The sequence below is a fragment of the Dermacentor silvarum genome, chromosome 3, assembly GCF_013339745.2.
Source record: "Dermacentor silvarum isolate Dsil-2018 chromosome 3, BIME_Dsil_1.4, whole genome shotgun sequence".
NCBI classification, from domain to species: domain Eukaryota; kingdom Metazoa; phylum Arthropoda; class Arachnida; order Ixodida; family Ixodidae; genus Dermacentor; species Dermacentor silvarum.
Window position 1 is genome coordinate 114,948,346 of NC_051156.1, and position 13,108 is coordinate 114,961,453.

Genomic DNA, 13,108 nt, shown 5'->3' on the forward strand with positions numbered 1-13,108 from the left:
TTGGGTAAGTATAGTGCTAGCTCAGTTGTGTGTTATTCTGGAACTCATATTGCGCTCGAGATAAGATATTATATCGGTCAATAAAAGATGAAGGGCGCTTTAATGTGACTTTTCTCGAACCATTTAGAAAACGCAGGCAGGAGTGATATCGCTCTGTAAGATCATTTCTGTTGCCCTTTTTAAATAAAACAAGCTTTCGCGGTCTGCATATTGCGCGGAAATCCTCCTGCCGAAATAGACACGTTGAATAGGTGCAGCAATCAGTGTGTGATTTTGTTAATTGCATATTTCATAGGTTTAATCGGTAAATCGGCATGCACCTTCAGATTTACTGTGTTTCAAGCTAGTGAAAACGGAGACTACTTCACTTGTGGAAACTGGATGAAAAAAAAAAATGGTATGCTCATTTGAATGTCTAATGCACGGTAAATCGACACAGTTCATTGACGATTGACCGACAGAAAGAAAGAAATCTTTAAATGCATCGGCCAGTACAGGTCCCTCTAATTCTATGCCATCTCTAGTAATTTCTTGGCACCGATTCCTGCACATGTTTCCAAATACAGAGTTTAAACATTTCCACGTGTGCTCTGAGCTGTCGCTAGGGAGATTAAACAGACTATAGTAATACCGTTTTTTAGCAGCACAAATATCTTTAGTAAGACTGTTTCTAAACGTTTTATAGGCTTTTAAAAATATCATCGCGGCATTTGTAACAATAAATTTGGTATACAGGGTGTCCCAGCTATCGCGCAGCACGATAAAAAAAAAAAAAGAGGAACGGCGTTACGCGAAGCAAACCTAGTGCGTATTGATTCCAGTGCAGTGGAGTAGCCGCCAGTAAACTTTCCGTTACCGAGATTTAATTAGTTAATTGTAATTAATTCTAACTCGAGAAGTACTGTCCTATATAATTATCAAAGTGTCAATGAGAAAATTGTAGAGCAACAGGAAAAACTCCCGATACAGCTTTCTGTTGCTCAATACGTGCTACATGAATGTGTTTTTCCGAGCGTGAAAGATGCCCGAGAATACACGCAAAGCGCCTCGAGCGGCCAGTCGCGCGGCAATTCTGTGTCTATTCGCGGGCTCCTTTCACATTTGGAAAAACACATTTATGTAGCACGTATTGAGCAACAGAAAGGTGTATCGGGAGTTTTTCATGTTGCTCTACAGTTTTCTCATTGACACTTCGATAATTAGGACAGTACTTCTCGAGTTAGGTAATTAATGACAATTAACTAATTAAATTTCAGTAACGAAACAAATTACTGGCGGATATAATCCACTGCACTGGAAACAATACGCACTAGGTTTGCTTCGCGTAACGCCGTTACTCTTTTTTTTTTTTAAATCGTGCTGCGCGATAGCTGGGACACCTTGTATAGTCTGTCACGCTCCGTTACTTGGCAAGAGTAACGGAATAACTCGAGCACCATTGAAAGCTAGCGCTCTGTCATGCCACAGCAACTGCATCAACACCAACTATAGCCCAACTTTCTTCGTTAATTAGCCATCTATCGCTTGCGTGCTTTCCACGGTCGCTTGTAGGTTTTACAAGGAAAAGAGTCATAATAGATGTCCAGAAATTAGGCTTCATCTCAGTGAAATCATCGCTAGTGAGTATGCAAGACATATCGACTTAGAACGAATTCTGAGATGACACCGGTTTTCATTTATGCACCGTTGAATTTACGGTAAGAACGCACTGTTGTTCCACGTACTTTTTTAAGAAAACGCCGTGTTATGCACTCATGCACAAAAGTAAGCGTATACGCCAATGCATTTCGTCGGACACTTCGAAAATCAAATCTCGAAGCTGGCCTAGTCCCGAGAATTGGCTCTAAGTCGATATTTTTTGCATACTCACAAGCTACCCAATTTGTAGATTGAAATATGTACCGTAATGTAATTATTTAAAAAGTATACATTTGGCGTAATTATGGTAATTATTCAATTAAGTATTTTGATTTCTCGTAGACGTAATAGCCGCCTCATCAAGTAATTTGGACCAAGGGTTAGAATTGTGCTATCTACCACAGGCAATTGAAAAAAAAAATGTTGCAGCTAAAAAAAGCACCCTGTACAATGCCAAGGCAACGGCCTTCACATTCATGGAAGGTTGCAAGTAATACGCTAGAGCCTTTTGTCGCATCGGCAGACGCGCCCGAAGAGCGGTGAGCACACGATCTGACTAGCGGCCAAACCACATGGCGTGTGTTTAGGACGCATTTTGCTGCGAAAGCGTCAAATGGCCCCCTGCTCGAAAAAGCTGGCGTCTGTCGTCAGGAGCAAGGAAACGGCACCTAAATTCCCATTGGCCGCGACGCCGCGTTACGAGCGCGCCTCGACGGAGCAGAGCGACCGAAAGGGGACACCATCTACCGCGCTAGGGCGCCACGTGTTGCGTGAGGGGGAGAGGGCACCGTTGCGACGTCACACATCACCCTCGCTCTCGGATGCCGGCGCGCGGTCCGTATCTCTCTCTCTCACCCCCACTGCGCTTAGCTGCTGCACGCGCCTGCCGGGCTTGGTGGCCCCTGCTGCTTAGTCGGTCTCTCGTCGAGCAGGACGTCGGTGGCATGCGGCGGGCCGGGGCACTGCAGGCTGCTGCTACTTGCTGGCTCGCGTAGCACGTACCGCTATGGCACTTTACTCACAGCGCAAAACTCGAAGGACCGCTCAGAGGCGTTCAAGTGTACATTAATGCTTTCGCATTCATCCCAACACATAGCAAGTGCTTAAGCGTCCTCGGATGTTGTCTTCGTCGCGTGTCTGCCGGCGTAAGCGCGTCTACTTCACGTAACGCGACGCGACGACGCTCTTGTATGACGGCCGAAACGCGTTTCAATCGGTTGCACACTTTGAGCGGTTGCGACATAGGACAAATGTCAGCAAGGATACGAGAGAAATATTGACGCAGTGCAAATGGGCCGCGCGACGCCGTGAGACGCCGATCCTACAAAACCACGGAAATGCGCACCATCGTGTGTGTGCCGCTTACTGCACCAATTGCGTGTGCGCGGAGGCGCGGTGCGGTCCACTCACTTTAGGGTTTCCTCGCAGGTTTCACGTGTCTGGTAGTTCAGTGTGGCAGGCCTGCCGGCGAGAGAGAGAGCCCTGCGGGGTCGCGAGCACCGCCTCGTGGTTATGCATGTATATGAAGCAAGCAGATTTCGGACAGAACCAATGCACCAACAAGCAGATTTGGCGTTCATTTACTCGCACCGGGGGCATCAACGAGGGTGCATTAGAAAAGATGCGTTAAATACGCAATTATTCGGGTACGGAACGAAAGTTATTCGAAAGTACCGAAAGTACAGAACGCATTTTCGTTCTTCCAGCTTGCCGCATATGTTTTGGCAGCGAGCGCAACCTGTGCATTGCGGCCGCTGGTCGCAGGAATGCGTCACTGCACCCATTCGGTGGTAGATAAACTTATACTTGGGGCGCCTTTAACCTAATTGTAGTCATGTATTGCCGCATAAAAGCATGAGACCTAATGCTACGTTGGTTTACACGGCATACTTACACATATTACACATACCTATTTCTTTCATACGTGACGAACTAATTTTGTGGTCGCTAATATATGCGAGCAGTAAAAGAAGTCTCTCTAGCCTTCCTAGCTTTGCTGTCTATGAAACGGAGCGTAGAAGATTGGTACTCATACGCCAGACGCACGGCAATTACGCATATATAGGCGATGAAAATGAAGTTCCGGAAAGCACCAGCGCGCCACCGGAAAACGGTGGCGAGGCAACATCGAACGACCGGCAGCACTCTTACACTTGCTCTGACTATATACGGTGAGCCCGTAAAACCTACCGCGGAGCACCATACTTGGCACTGCAAAGACCGCGATATCGCACGCGAAAGTAGGAAAATATCGCCGACTGCATTCGAGGAGTGGGTTTGACCGATGTCTGGCCGTTCTGGAGGCCCATCGCGCGGCCTATATGACTGACTCTTGGCTTTCGCCGGGGAATCGGTCCTATATGCTGTGTATACCACACAGGTCGCAGATGGCACTCCAAAGGAGCAAGCTCACTCCTCATTTACATGTTTCTTCCCACTCATAACTTCCGAACAGCAGACCAATGCACCATCTTTTGTGGTAAACATTTTGTCATTATCATATATACCACACGTTACCTCTGCGGACTAGAAGTCGGTCATGTGATCGAGACATGTCCGCTTCGAGGCATGCCAAAAGGATACTACACTAGGCACCGCGGTATCGGTACACGGAAACCAGAATCACCGTTACCCGACAGAATGACCCGTTGAGCTATTACGATCCTATGTTTATAATTAACGACAAGCATCATACAAGACTAATTGTCCTGTGACGTAGCGGCATGAGAGTTTCCCACGCAGGGAACAGCCAAGTAATACGGTCATCGGTCAGTTGAAAACTACACCATTTTCACACGAGCAGTCGCAGTTGCAGAAGCTGTCGCCGTCGAATTTACCAACGTCTGTTCGTGCTAACGATAAAATGCGGAAGAGCGGGATTGTTTGCCCTGACAATGCGGGGTTTCGCCGATAACTTGTTGGAAGGGGTCAGTTATGCACTGCCTCTAAATCGAAGCGGCTTTCCATTCAGGTAACATACGTGAATGGACCGCACTTGGATGTTCAGCGATGGCGTTCAGGAAACAATGGTATTGCGACAACGGTGCATGACGGACTGAACAGTGTCAGCGGTGGTACAACCGTCCACTATAGTGAGCAGGAACGAAATCAGCGATGCAGCTATAGGAACATGCTAGCTCTCCGCTAGCTCTCCGTTTATCGCGTCGCGAACGTGCCCGATACAGGCATGCAGGCATCGGCATTCGAAACGGACTGCCCGGGTTCTTTTAAATATCTCGAGGCCCAGCCCCGCGTTGGACACTGGGCGCTGGAAAGGCGCGCGGCCTCGAGAGGCTCGAACCACAAGAGCCACTGCTCGCTCCCAAAGCATTATATAGTCACGCAGCTCCACAAACCGCGGTCGCCACCGTGGTTCGACATTGTATGTGGTGGCAAGCAGCGCTCACCTTTGCCCGGTCGTCGCCGGGTCTTGGGTCGTCGTCGACGGTTGCGCGCTCTCCCTACCGCTGCTTGTGCGGCTGCCTCAGAGGACGGCGGCCGCCATTGGCGCAAAGGGCGGCGTACGCAACGTGCTCGTCGCTGACGGTGCGCCTCTCTCGACGTCGCAGGGTGCGGATGGGGTTAAACCCGCCGGAGCCCGAGCTCTTGCGGTTCGAAGGCTGCCCAGTCCGATCCTGCTTCGCTGCAAGGGCTCGAGCGCACGCGACGCTCCTCGGCTTCCTTCTTTCGGGCGCTGACCGAGCCGCTAGGGGACGCTCGGTACACATGTAGACACATCCATACTGCCGATGATCGTTGTCGTTGGTGTCTTTGTTGCCTTTTCAGTACGCCACGTACGTACCCACGAGGCGGCATTCGACGAGGTTCGCAGAGGAAGCAATGTGCACCGCTTTTCGCCCTTCTATATCTTAACGCCATTCGCTTGTTCTCCGACGACACGTCTTCTTCGTTCTTCTCACCAACGCCTTTGTATTTCATGGTCTTTCAGTACTCCAATGGGCTGCCAAACGGCATGCGAGGGTAGTTATTTGAAAAGGCGAAGGCCCGCCTTGTGCAATAACTGTATAGAAGCGGCTCGTAGAAGTTGTGGTTGAGGCGATATTCCCACTGTCAGTCCCTATAGCTTGACTGTTTTTGGTGTCTTTTCGAGCTTAGATACACTGTCCTCATTACTGGGCCCATGCCCTAGCAGCTCGTTAGCATCGGCTGAGGTCGTTGAAGCAAAGCTTTTTGCGCAGTTCACCGAGTCGGGACCTGAAGTACACGTGGCGAGATGTTGAAGGGGCGCGCCGAAAAAGATTGCGGGGAGGGATTATAGACGCACGGGGGGAAGGGGGGTGCGAGTAGAGCGCGCGCGTCCCGTCCAAGGGATAATTTTGACCTGGAAAGATACAGCAGGGATGTCGCAGGGAAAATAGGTAAGAAGCACTGCTATTGGTGACGAGGTATACATGCAGCGTCGTGGTCCGCTATAGGCGACCACTTCTCGACGTGTTTTTGCAAGTGATTGATGAAACTGAGGCGCTCTCGAGGTAGAGATGGACAAGAAACGCACCGAATTCGCCTACCTGTGAGACAGGACAACGAGAAAGATTGGCGCTTGCTAGCGCTCGTCTTCTAGCACCTAAATTTTATGACGAGGCAATTTTCCAACGCCACCGCGCCATGACTATACCATTTCATGACTTGTATGCCACGGCGAGGGGGCTGCCTCGCAGGCGCTCGGGCGATAAAAAAACGACTGAGGACCTGATCATTGGGCGGCTGAACGTTATGCGCAGTTCGTTCAATAAGGCAATTGGAACTCGTTGCTAACACGACACTCGGTCTGCTGCGCCGGTATTTTGCGTAAGAGACAACGAAAATCACAAGGACTGTATAAAAAGAGCACTCGTTGTTCGTGCATTTCCTTTTCGTTGTCTTTTCGCGCCAAATACCAGCGCAGTAAGCCGGATGATGCAGCTTCTTCAGCACTGACATCGAGAAGGTCATAAAGGAAAATGATACAGTACATTTCTCCACGTCACCGAAAATCGGTAAGCTCAAGGATGTTTGATTACATTCGACAATAGTGTGATAGAGCCTGAAGAAACTAGAGCGGCAGATTGCGGTGCTATTGACCTATGGGGGGACATAGACAGCGGCATAGAGGCTCAAGTTTGAATCCGATATCTTTCGCGGTAAAACAAAGCTCGAAATCCGATTGGCCGAATTAGTACGTAGTATGGTAAAGCTTTATTGAAAGAGGGCTGGCTTATCGCCGAATAAGTAAATAAACCGTTTTATGCATCTGCAAAACTAAAAAAAAAAATTCAGCGAATAGGCCTAAACTGTGCTTTATTGACCCATATGGCTAGAGAAGGCCTGTCGATAACGAGGAAGCTAAAATAGACAGTTTAAGGAAAAACGCTGTAGGAAATAAAGAAGATGGGTTAACCGGTGAAATTGTCGCAGTAAATGGATGGACGCAAGACGCGACGGTTAGTTGGAAAAGCGCAAAAATCAACGGATACCTATTTGAATAATTGTGCCACAAGAGGGCGTTTCACAACGTGAAGGTTGGTCCTCGGTCAGTAGTGAACGTCTAGGTGATATCCACAGCTGTACTTTGACTGCAACTCATAATCCGCTCGACTTCGCTGGCCAAACAAAAAAAAAAAATGTTGAACGTGTGCCTCGAAAACAAAAGAAAGTCTTAGTTTCGCCCGAAAGGCGAAGCATCGATTACGATGGCAAATTAGTAGACAGCTATACGAAGTAAGGATGTTAGTTTTATCGGCGGTATAAGCTTGCAAACATTCGCTTACTAACTAAATTAGCCAGCACGGTGTCACGCGCGCACAAGCAAACATGAACACGTCTCACTCGATGACCGCGGGAACTGGCTGCCTGAACGCTGGAGTGAGGAAGCGCGGTGGCAGCAGAGAGCGAATTGACCTTCTTGCTATTCCTCGCTTCAACGCGAACTAAATAAACGTCGGGAGTACAGCCCATGTATACGAAGCTACCGGCGCTCGGCGTACTTTGTCCACATCGCAGATCGCTTTGAAGATGAGGGCCGCGAACGTCGCAGATCGCTTTCAAGAGACGGCGTCCTCGCGGCCGCGCCGTAAACAGCAGCCACCGGGGTAAGGCGCTCCCCTCCCCCTTCCCCCGGCGCACTTCCGCCCCGTCCTCCTTCCTTCGCACGCGCGAGATTGAATAGCGATCGTCGGCTGACCTTCGCAAGCTTTCACTCGCACATACAGCGTCGGCGCGCCGCGACGCTGTCACTCTCCCCCCAACGCGCGCGAAGGCGCCGCCCGCTCGCGACCAGATTATTTCCGGCTCGGATACAGCTCGGTGGGCGCCTTCGTAGAGGGCGCTGCGGAATGCGGTCCCAGCCTCGGCGGCAAGGCGCGTGCTGCCGCTGCTGCGTCTTCCTGCTTGCATGTGCGGCCGCGCTGTTTTGAAGGCACGCTTTTAAACAACGAAGCTGTTTAAGTCAGCCGTAATTTGTGGTTCGTATCAAGAAACTATCATCATCAGCAATGAAGAAGGAAATAACGGGAAATAAACTTCCTTGCCGAGGCGGGATTCGAGCCAGCGTACCCACGTTCCCAAGGCGAGCGTCGTAACCACTAGGCTATACAGCCACGCGTGCAAAATATGCATTTATGCGAACCATATGATTGTGTTCGAGCGTCGTCGTTTTCCTCTACAGCTGGCGCGTTCGCACGCGCTCGTGCCAATGCTCTGCGAGGTGAAGGTTTTGCGCGCTATGCTGTGTCTTGAGCTTTGCGCGGCCTGGTGCAAGCTTTCGCCTCTTTTTGTTCGAGTGCGTTTCATGAGATTGTGCTTGGGTATTGTCGCCACGGGCCCTCGACAAAGGTGGCAGCGGCGTTGAGGGGCGCTTGAAATGGGTAGAAAGTGCTTCTTTCCGAACTGCAATTCTGCATATCGGACTCGTGCGGAGCGTGTGCCGTTATATTCAAAGCGCCGTCCGACTGCGGTCGTCTATAGCAGTGGCGCCGTGCAAATCTGAGGGCAGACCGAACTCTAATGCCTACCGACCATGTCTGCGTCAACCATTTTTCAGAGGATACGATATCGACGAGGGTATGATTGGAATCAGCTGGCGCAAGACAGGGGTAATTGGAGATCGCAGGGAGAGGCCTTCGTCCTGCAGTGGACATAAATATAAGATGATGATGATGATGATATGATGATATCGACGGCATATTACACGGAGCTCGATAAAAGGGTGCTATACTTGACGCGCCAAATAACCCTGTTTTGTCTGCAAATGCAGACACCTTATTTCCCAACTGTCCAAAGAACCTCACACGGTCAAACAAACCTCGAAAGCCACTGCGGAAGAGAGAACCTCCTGTGTGCTCCAGCAGTTTGTGCAAATTTTGCTGCATGTATAACATATATACAGGGTGTCTTAACTATCATGCACCAAGATTTAGAAATATGCAGATGTCACGTAGCTGGACAGAAGCAAGGTAATGTTGTCTGCCGTTGCTTGGAGATTATTTACTTTTTCTAATGCTATAATTGGATAAAAAAGTGTGAGCGAGAGAATTGTACAGCAACATGGAAAACTCCCCATACAGCTTTGTGTTGCCCAATACGTGATACATAAAAGTGTTTTCCGAGCGTGAAAGAAACCCACGAATACACGCAAAATTGCCGCGCGACTGGCCGCTCGAGGTACTTTGCTCGTATTTGTGGGCTTCTCGGAAAAACACTTCTATGTAGTGTGTATTGAGAAATAGAAAGCTGTATCGGGAGTCCTTCATGTTGCTACAATTTTCTCATTGACTTATCATATATTTACAATATTTGAGAAGTTGATTAATTAATTAAGACTAATTGTGTAATTAGGTGTAATGTAAAAATAATTTGGGTATCTCCAAGGGACCGCAACAACATTACTATGGTTCTGTCCAGCTACATGACATTTGCATGTTTTAAAATCTTTGTGCACCCTGTATAAAACTGCTGTTTTCTGTGCCGATCTGTGCCTGATTTTCAAGTTTGTTTCATCCTGGCTACTGAATTTTTTTTTTACAATGTGCGTGTGGTGTATATTGCACGCTTGCATGTTTTTATTCAAAGTTTTTACGTTGTGGGAGTGTATGAGAGCGTAAGCTTCTGGGATGGTTATCCCCTATTAAAATTATCGAGCTGCTTCATGTACATTTTTTTTCTTATTTCAAATAAAAAATTTATTTTAAATAAAAAATCTAGGAGATTATTGTCTGTTGGGTGTAAGTGTATTTGTGGACAGGCTGTAGCATGCATTGTGAAATACGCTTATATTGGCACATTCTCATATGCAATTTAAAGAAAAAGAAAGTCACCTCTTTTTCTAGACTCTGCAAGAGTCACTCAGTCCTCAATGGACGAAAGCCAAATGAATAATATACACAGTCTATGGTAAGTGGAATTGGAATAAAGAAGGCATTTGCCCAGGTTTTAGTGATGCTGTAATCCAAGATAAGAAGCCTGCCTTCGTCCTGCCTAAAAAATTCCCATTTGAAAGAGTTTTTACATAGCGATGTGCATTCTCATCATAAGTTCTAGCCATGAACAGCCACTTTCCTTTAGTGCGTTGCATATCGCAAGGTTGCGCCGCTTCATTTCTTAATTTATATCGCAGCCACACTGAAATCGCGCAACCATCCTTGAATGGTTTTCTGAGTGTGAATGGAAGCAGCGATAAGCATGAAATACAACATTTTCCGGTGCAGTCACTATTTTGTTCTGATCGAGCGGTAGCACGTGGGCTAACGCTTTTATTATTATTTTTTTAATGCCTGGATGAACGGCTAGACCGCACGAAACAAATTGTGCGCGCGAGCGTAACTTCAGCGGGCCTTGAGTGCTGCCCGATCGATCCGTGTTCACGTCATTCACGCCCTGCATGAGGTACCTTCATGTTAGCGAAGCATTAAGCCTGGTACACTTATCAGTTTAATCTGAAATAACGAATTTCCTGCGCGCTTTGAGTTTTACTCGCTTCAATATGGACGAAAATTTAGCGGAGGCAGAGGAATGACAAGCCGCCGGCGCCGCTAAGCTGAGACCGCTGGCCGCGGCGTCATCTATCGGCTCGCAGCAGAGCTACTCGGCGCGCCCGATCGTTGCCGAACATACCATGGACGCTCGCGCGCGCGCAGTGTCGAATGTCGACACCTAAATGTTTTTACACTGTGCGTCCGACAGATGGCGAAGGGGTGACTAAGAGGAGCTTCGCTGCTAAAAGAAAGACCTCATTGAGCATTTAATGAGGGCCGCGGAAACGTTAGCCTACAGCCAAACGCCTCCCCTACAACTCCGGATTCAGGGGTGCGCGAATAGGGATTTTTGACACCGGATCTAATACTGACAGAATCGAATCGAACACTTTTCGAATAGTTCTGGAATAATGAACAGGCGTTGTCACAATTCATAGAAAATGATGTTCACAACCCAGTATTGTTAACAAGTTTCTGTCGTTACGTAGTCCGTTATATGAAGCGAGATTTATTAAAAGCACGAATGAAGCATTAGAAGCAAACAAGTTTCGTCGCATGCACAGGGCTCTTCAGAGAGCGCGAATGATCGTTATGCAGCCTGTAAAGTACGGCTACCTAAGTGACGTGGCCTGCTCCACTACGCAAGTTCTCATGCTTCATACGATGCCCACGGAGGCGAACATTTACCGTACTTTTGCTCTAATTTTATGTTTACTTGGTTGCAGTTGACGTTCGGAAATATTCCAAAATTATTCGAAAAATATTCGCATTTATGAATAGTGGCTATTCGATTCGAAGCAGAATCGAATAGGACACTATTCGATTCGTTATTCGAAAGTTTCGAATATCCGCACACCCCTATCTAGATTATTATGGTGACGGATGAACTAAAAAAAAATTCAAAAATCAAAATATATAAAACGCGGAAATAAGGAAGAGGAATAAGTAACAAGAAAAGAAATGCAAACACTCACTCGTGAAAGAAAGAAAGAAGAAGCGAACGCTCAAGTCGATGAAGGTGCACGGGTGGCGCAGCTTGTTTTGTCAACAGTCTATGCGCCAGCGCCATAGCAAATTCTTCCCGCCGCTGCTGCCATCTTGCCTAACGCAGATCCGCTTCCCCAAAACACAACCTCTAAAAAAAAAAAAAAAAAAAAATCCGGCGCCGACATTACATCTACCGTTCCCGCCCAAACGCAATGTTGTGCTACATTGTGTTCGGGAACTGTGACGCGACGCGGGTAAATAAAGAAAATGGCGATTCTAAACGTGTCCGCGCTCTCTGTCTCTCTCTCCCGCTCTGTCTGGAGCGCGGCGGCCCTCTCGTCCTTTCGGTGTCTGCTCTTATCGATCGCTTCGCGCGTGCGCCGGGAGAATGGGGCCAGACATCTCCCTCTACGGGGGAATGTGCGGGACGCACTGTTGGGACAGGCGAGGGTGTGGGGGGGCGGCGCCGTCCTTGGCGGCGACCCCGAAACCCGCTCGGCCGTGCCGCTTCTGAATTCGCCGCTCCCTGGAGGCGCCGACCTCGGAACATTGTTGCCGAAAGGGTGTCTCGGGCACCCGCCGCGGTGGCTCAGTCAGCTAAGGCGTTGCGCTGCTGAGCACGAGGTCGCGGGATCGAATCCCGGCCCTGGCGGCCGCATTTCGATGGAGGCGAAATGCAAAAACGCCCGTGTGCTTGCGTTGTAGTGCACGTCAAAGAGCCTCAGGTGGCCGAAATTCACCCGGAGCCCTCCACTACGGCGTACCTCCCAATCAGAACTGGTTTTGGCACGTAAAATTCGAGAAAGAAGAAGGCGCGTACACGCCTGCCCTTCGGCCGACCATCGTCGGCTTGGGCACGGTAGTTCTTTGACGATGGTAAGAGAGAGAGAGAAAAAGAAAAGAGAGTGCGGCGAAGAGGGAAAGGCCGGGAGGCTAATCAGGCACGTGCTCGGTTGGCTACCCTACCCTACACTTGGGAAGGGAAAAAAGTGATAAGGAAGAAATTCCGGCAGCATCGATCTCACGACGAATGCCTACGTTATAGTGTGAGAACAGATATAGAGTTAGAGATATATAGGTGATGTGTTTAGACCATATGTTACAAGGTATTTGCAATGCCCCCCCCCCCCCCCCCCCCAAAAAAAATGGGAAGAACATACTCGGATCAGTAGTCGGAAATAAAAGGGAATCTTTTTTTACAAAAATACATTACGAAGCGTTTTTTTTAGGTAAACGTTCATTTTCCAAGTGATACACCATTTGCGAAAACATGCCAACGAGTTTTTAAGGCGACGATCGTCATCAGGAGCGGTAATTATATCATACAAAACGCAATCGGAAGCGTGCAGACGGATTTTAGATGCGAGATTACGTGGTAAGTCATGAATATAAAGTACAGCTATAATAACGGACCGAGCATGCGGAGCCCCGTGGCACACCTCAAGTAACGCTGCCAATATCCGAGTTGGCAGAGTCAACGCAGGCGAACTGTGTGTACGTATATAGAAAGAAAG

The 13,108-nt window shown here is 48.5% G+C and overlaps 1 protein-coding gene across 12 annotated transcripts in view; it reads right to left on the minus strand.

The window, feature by feature from the left end:
- LOC119445722 (ABC-type organic anion transporter ABCA8-like) overlaps positions 1 to 13,108 on the minus strand; it is a 136,908-nt gene that overhangs the window by 96,103 nt on the left and 27,697 nt on the right. For 2 of the 12 annotated variants that reach the window (XM_049663554.1, XM_049663551.1), the window contains exons 1-2: positions 5,046 to 5,314; positions 3,049 to 3,120 (exon numbers count right to left, since the gene is read on the minus strand). The exons of 6 other annotated variants lie outside the window; for them this stretch is intronic. The gene's annotated coding sequence lies outside the window, so the exon portion shown is untranslated. Of the gene's footprint in view, positions 1 to 3,048; positions 3,143 to 5,045; positions 5,315 to 13,108 lie in introns of those variants that run through there. 4 more of the 12 variants (XM_049663558.1, XM_049663553.1, XM_049663557.1 and 1 more) reach the window with 2 other exon arrangements.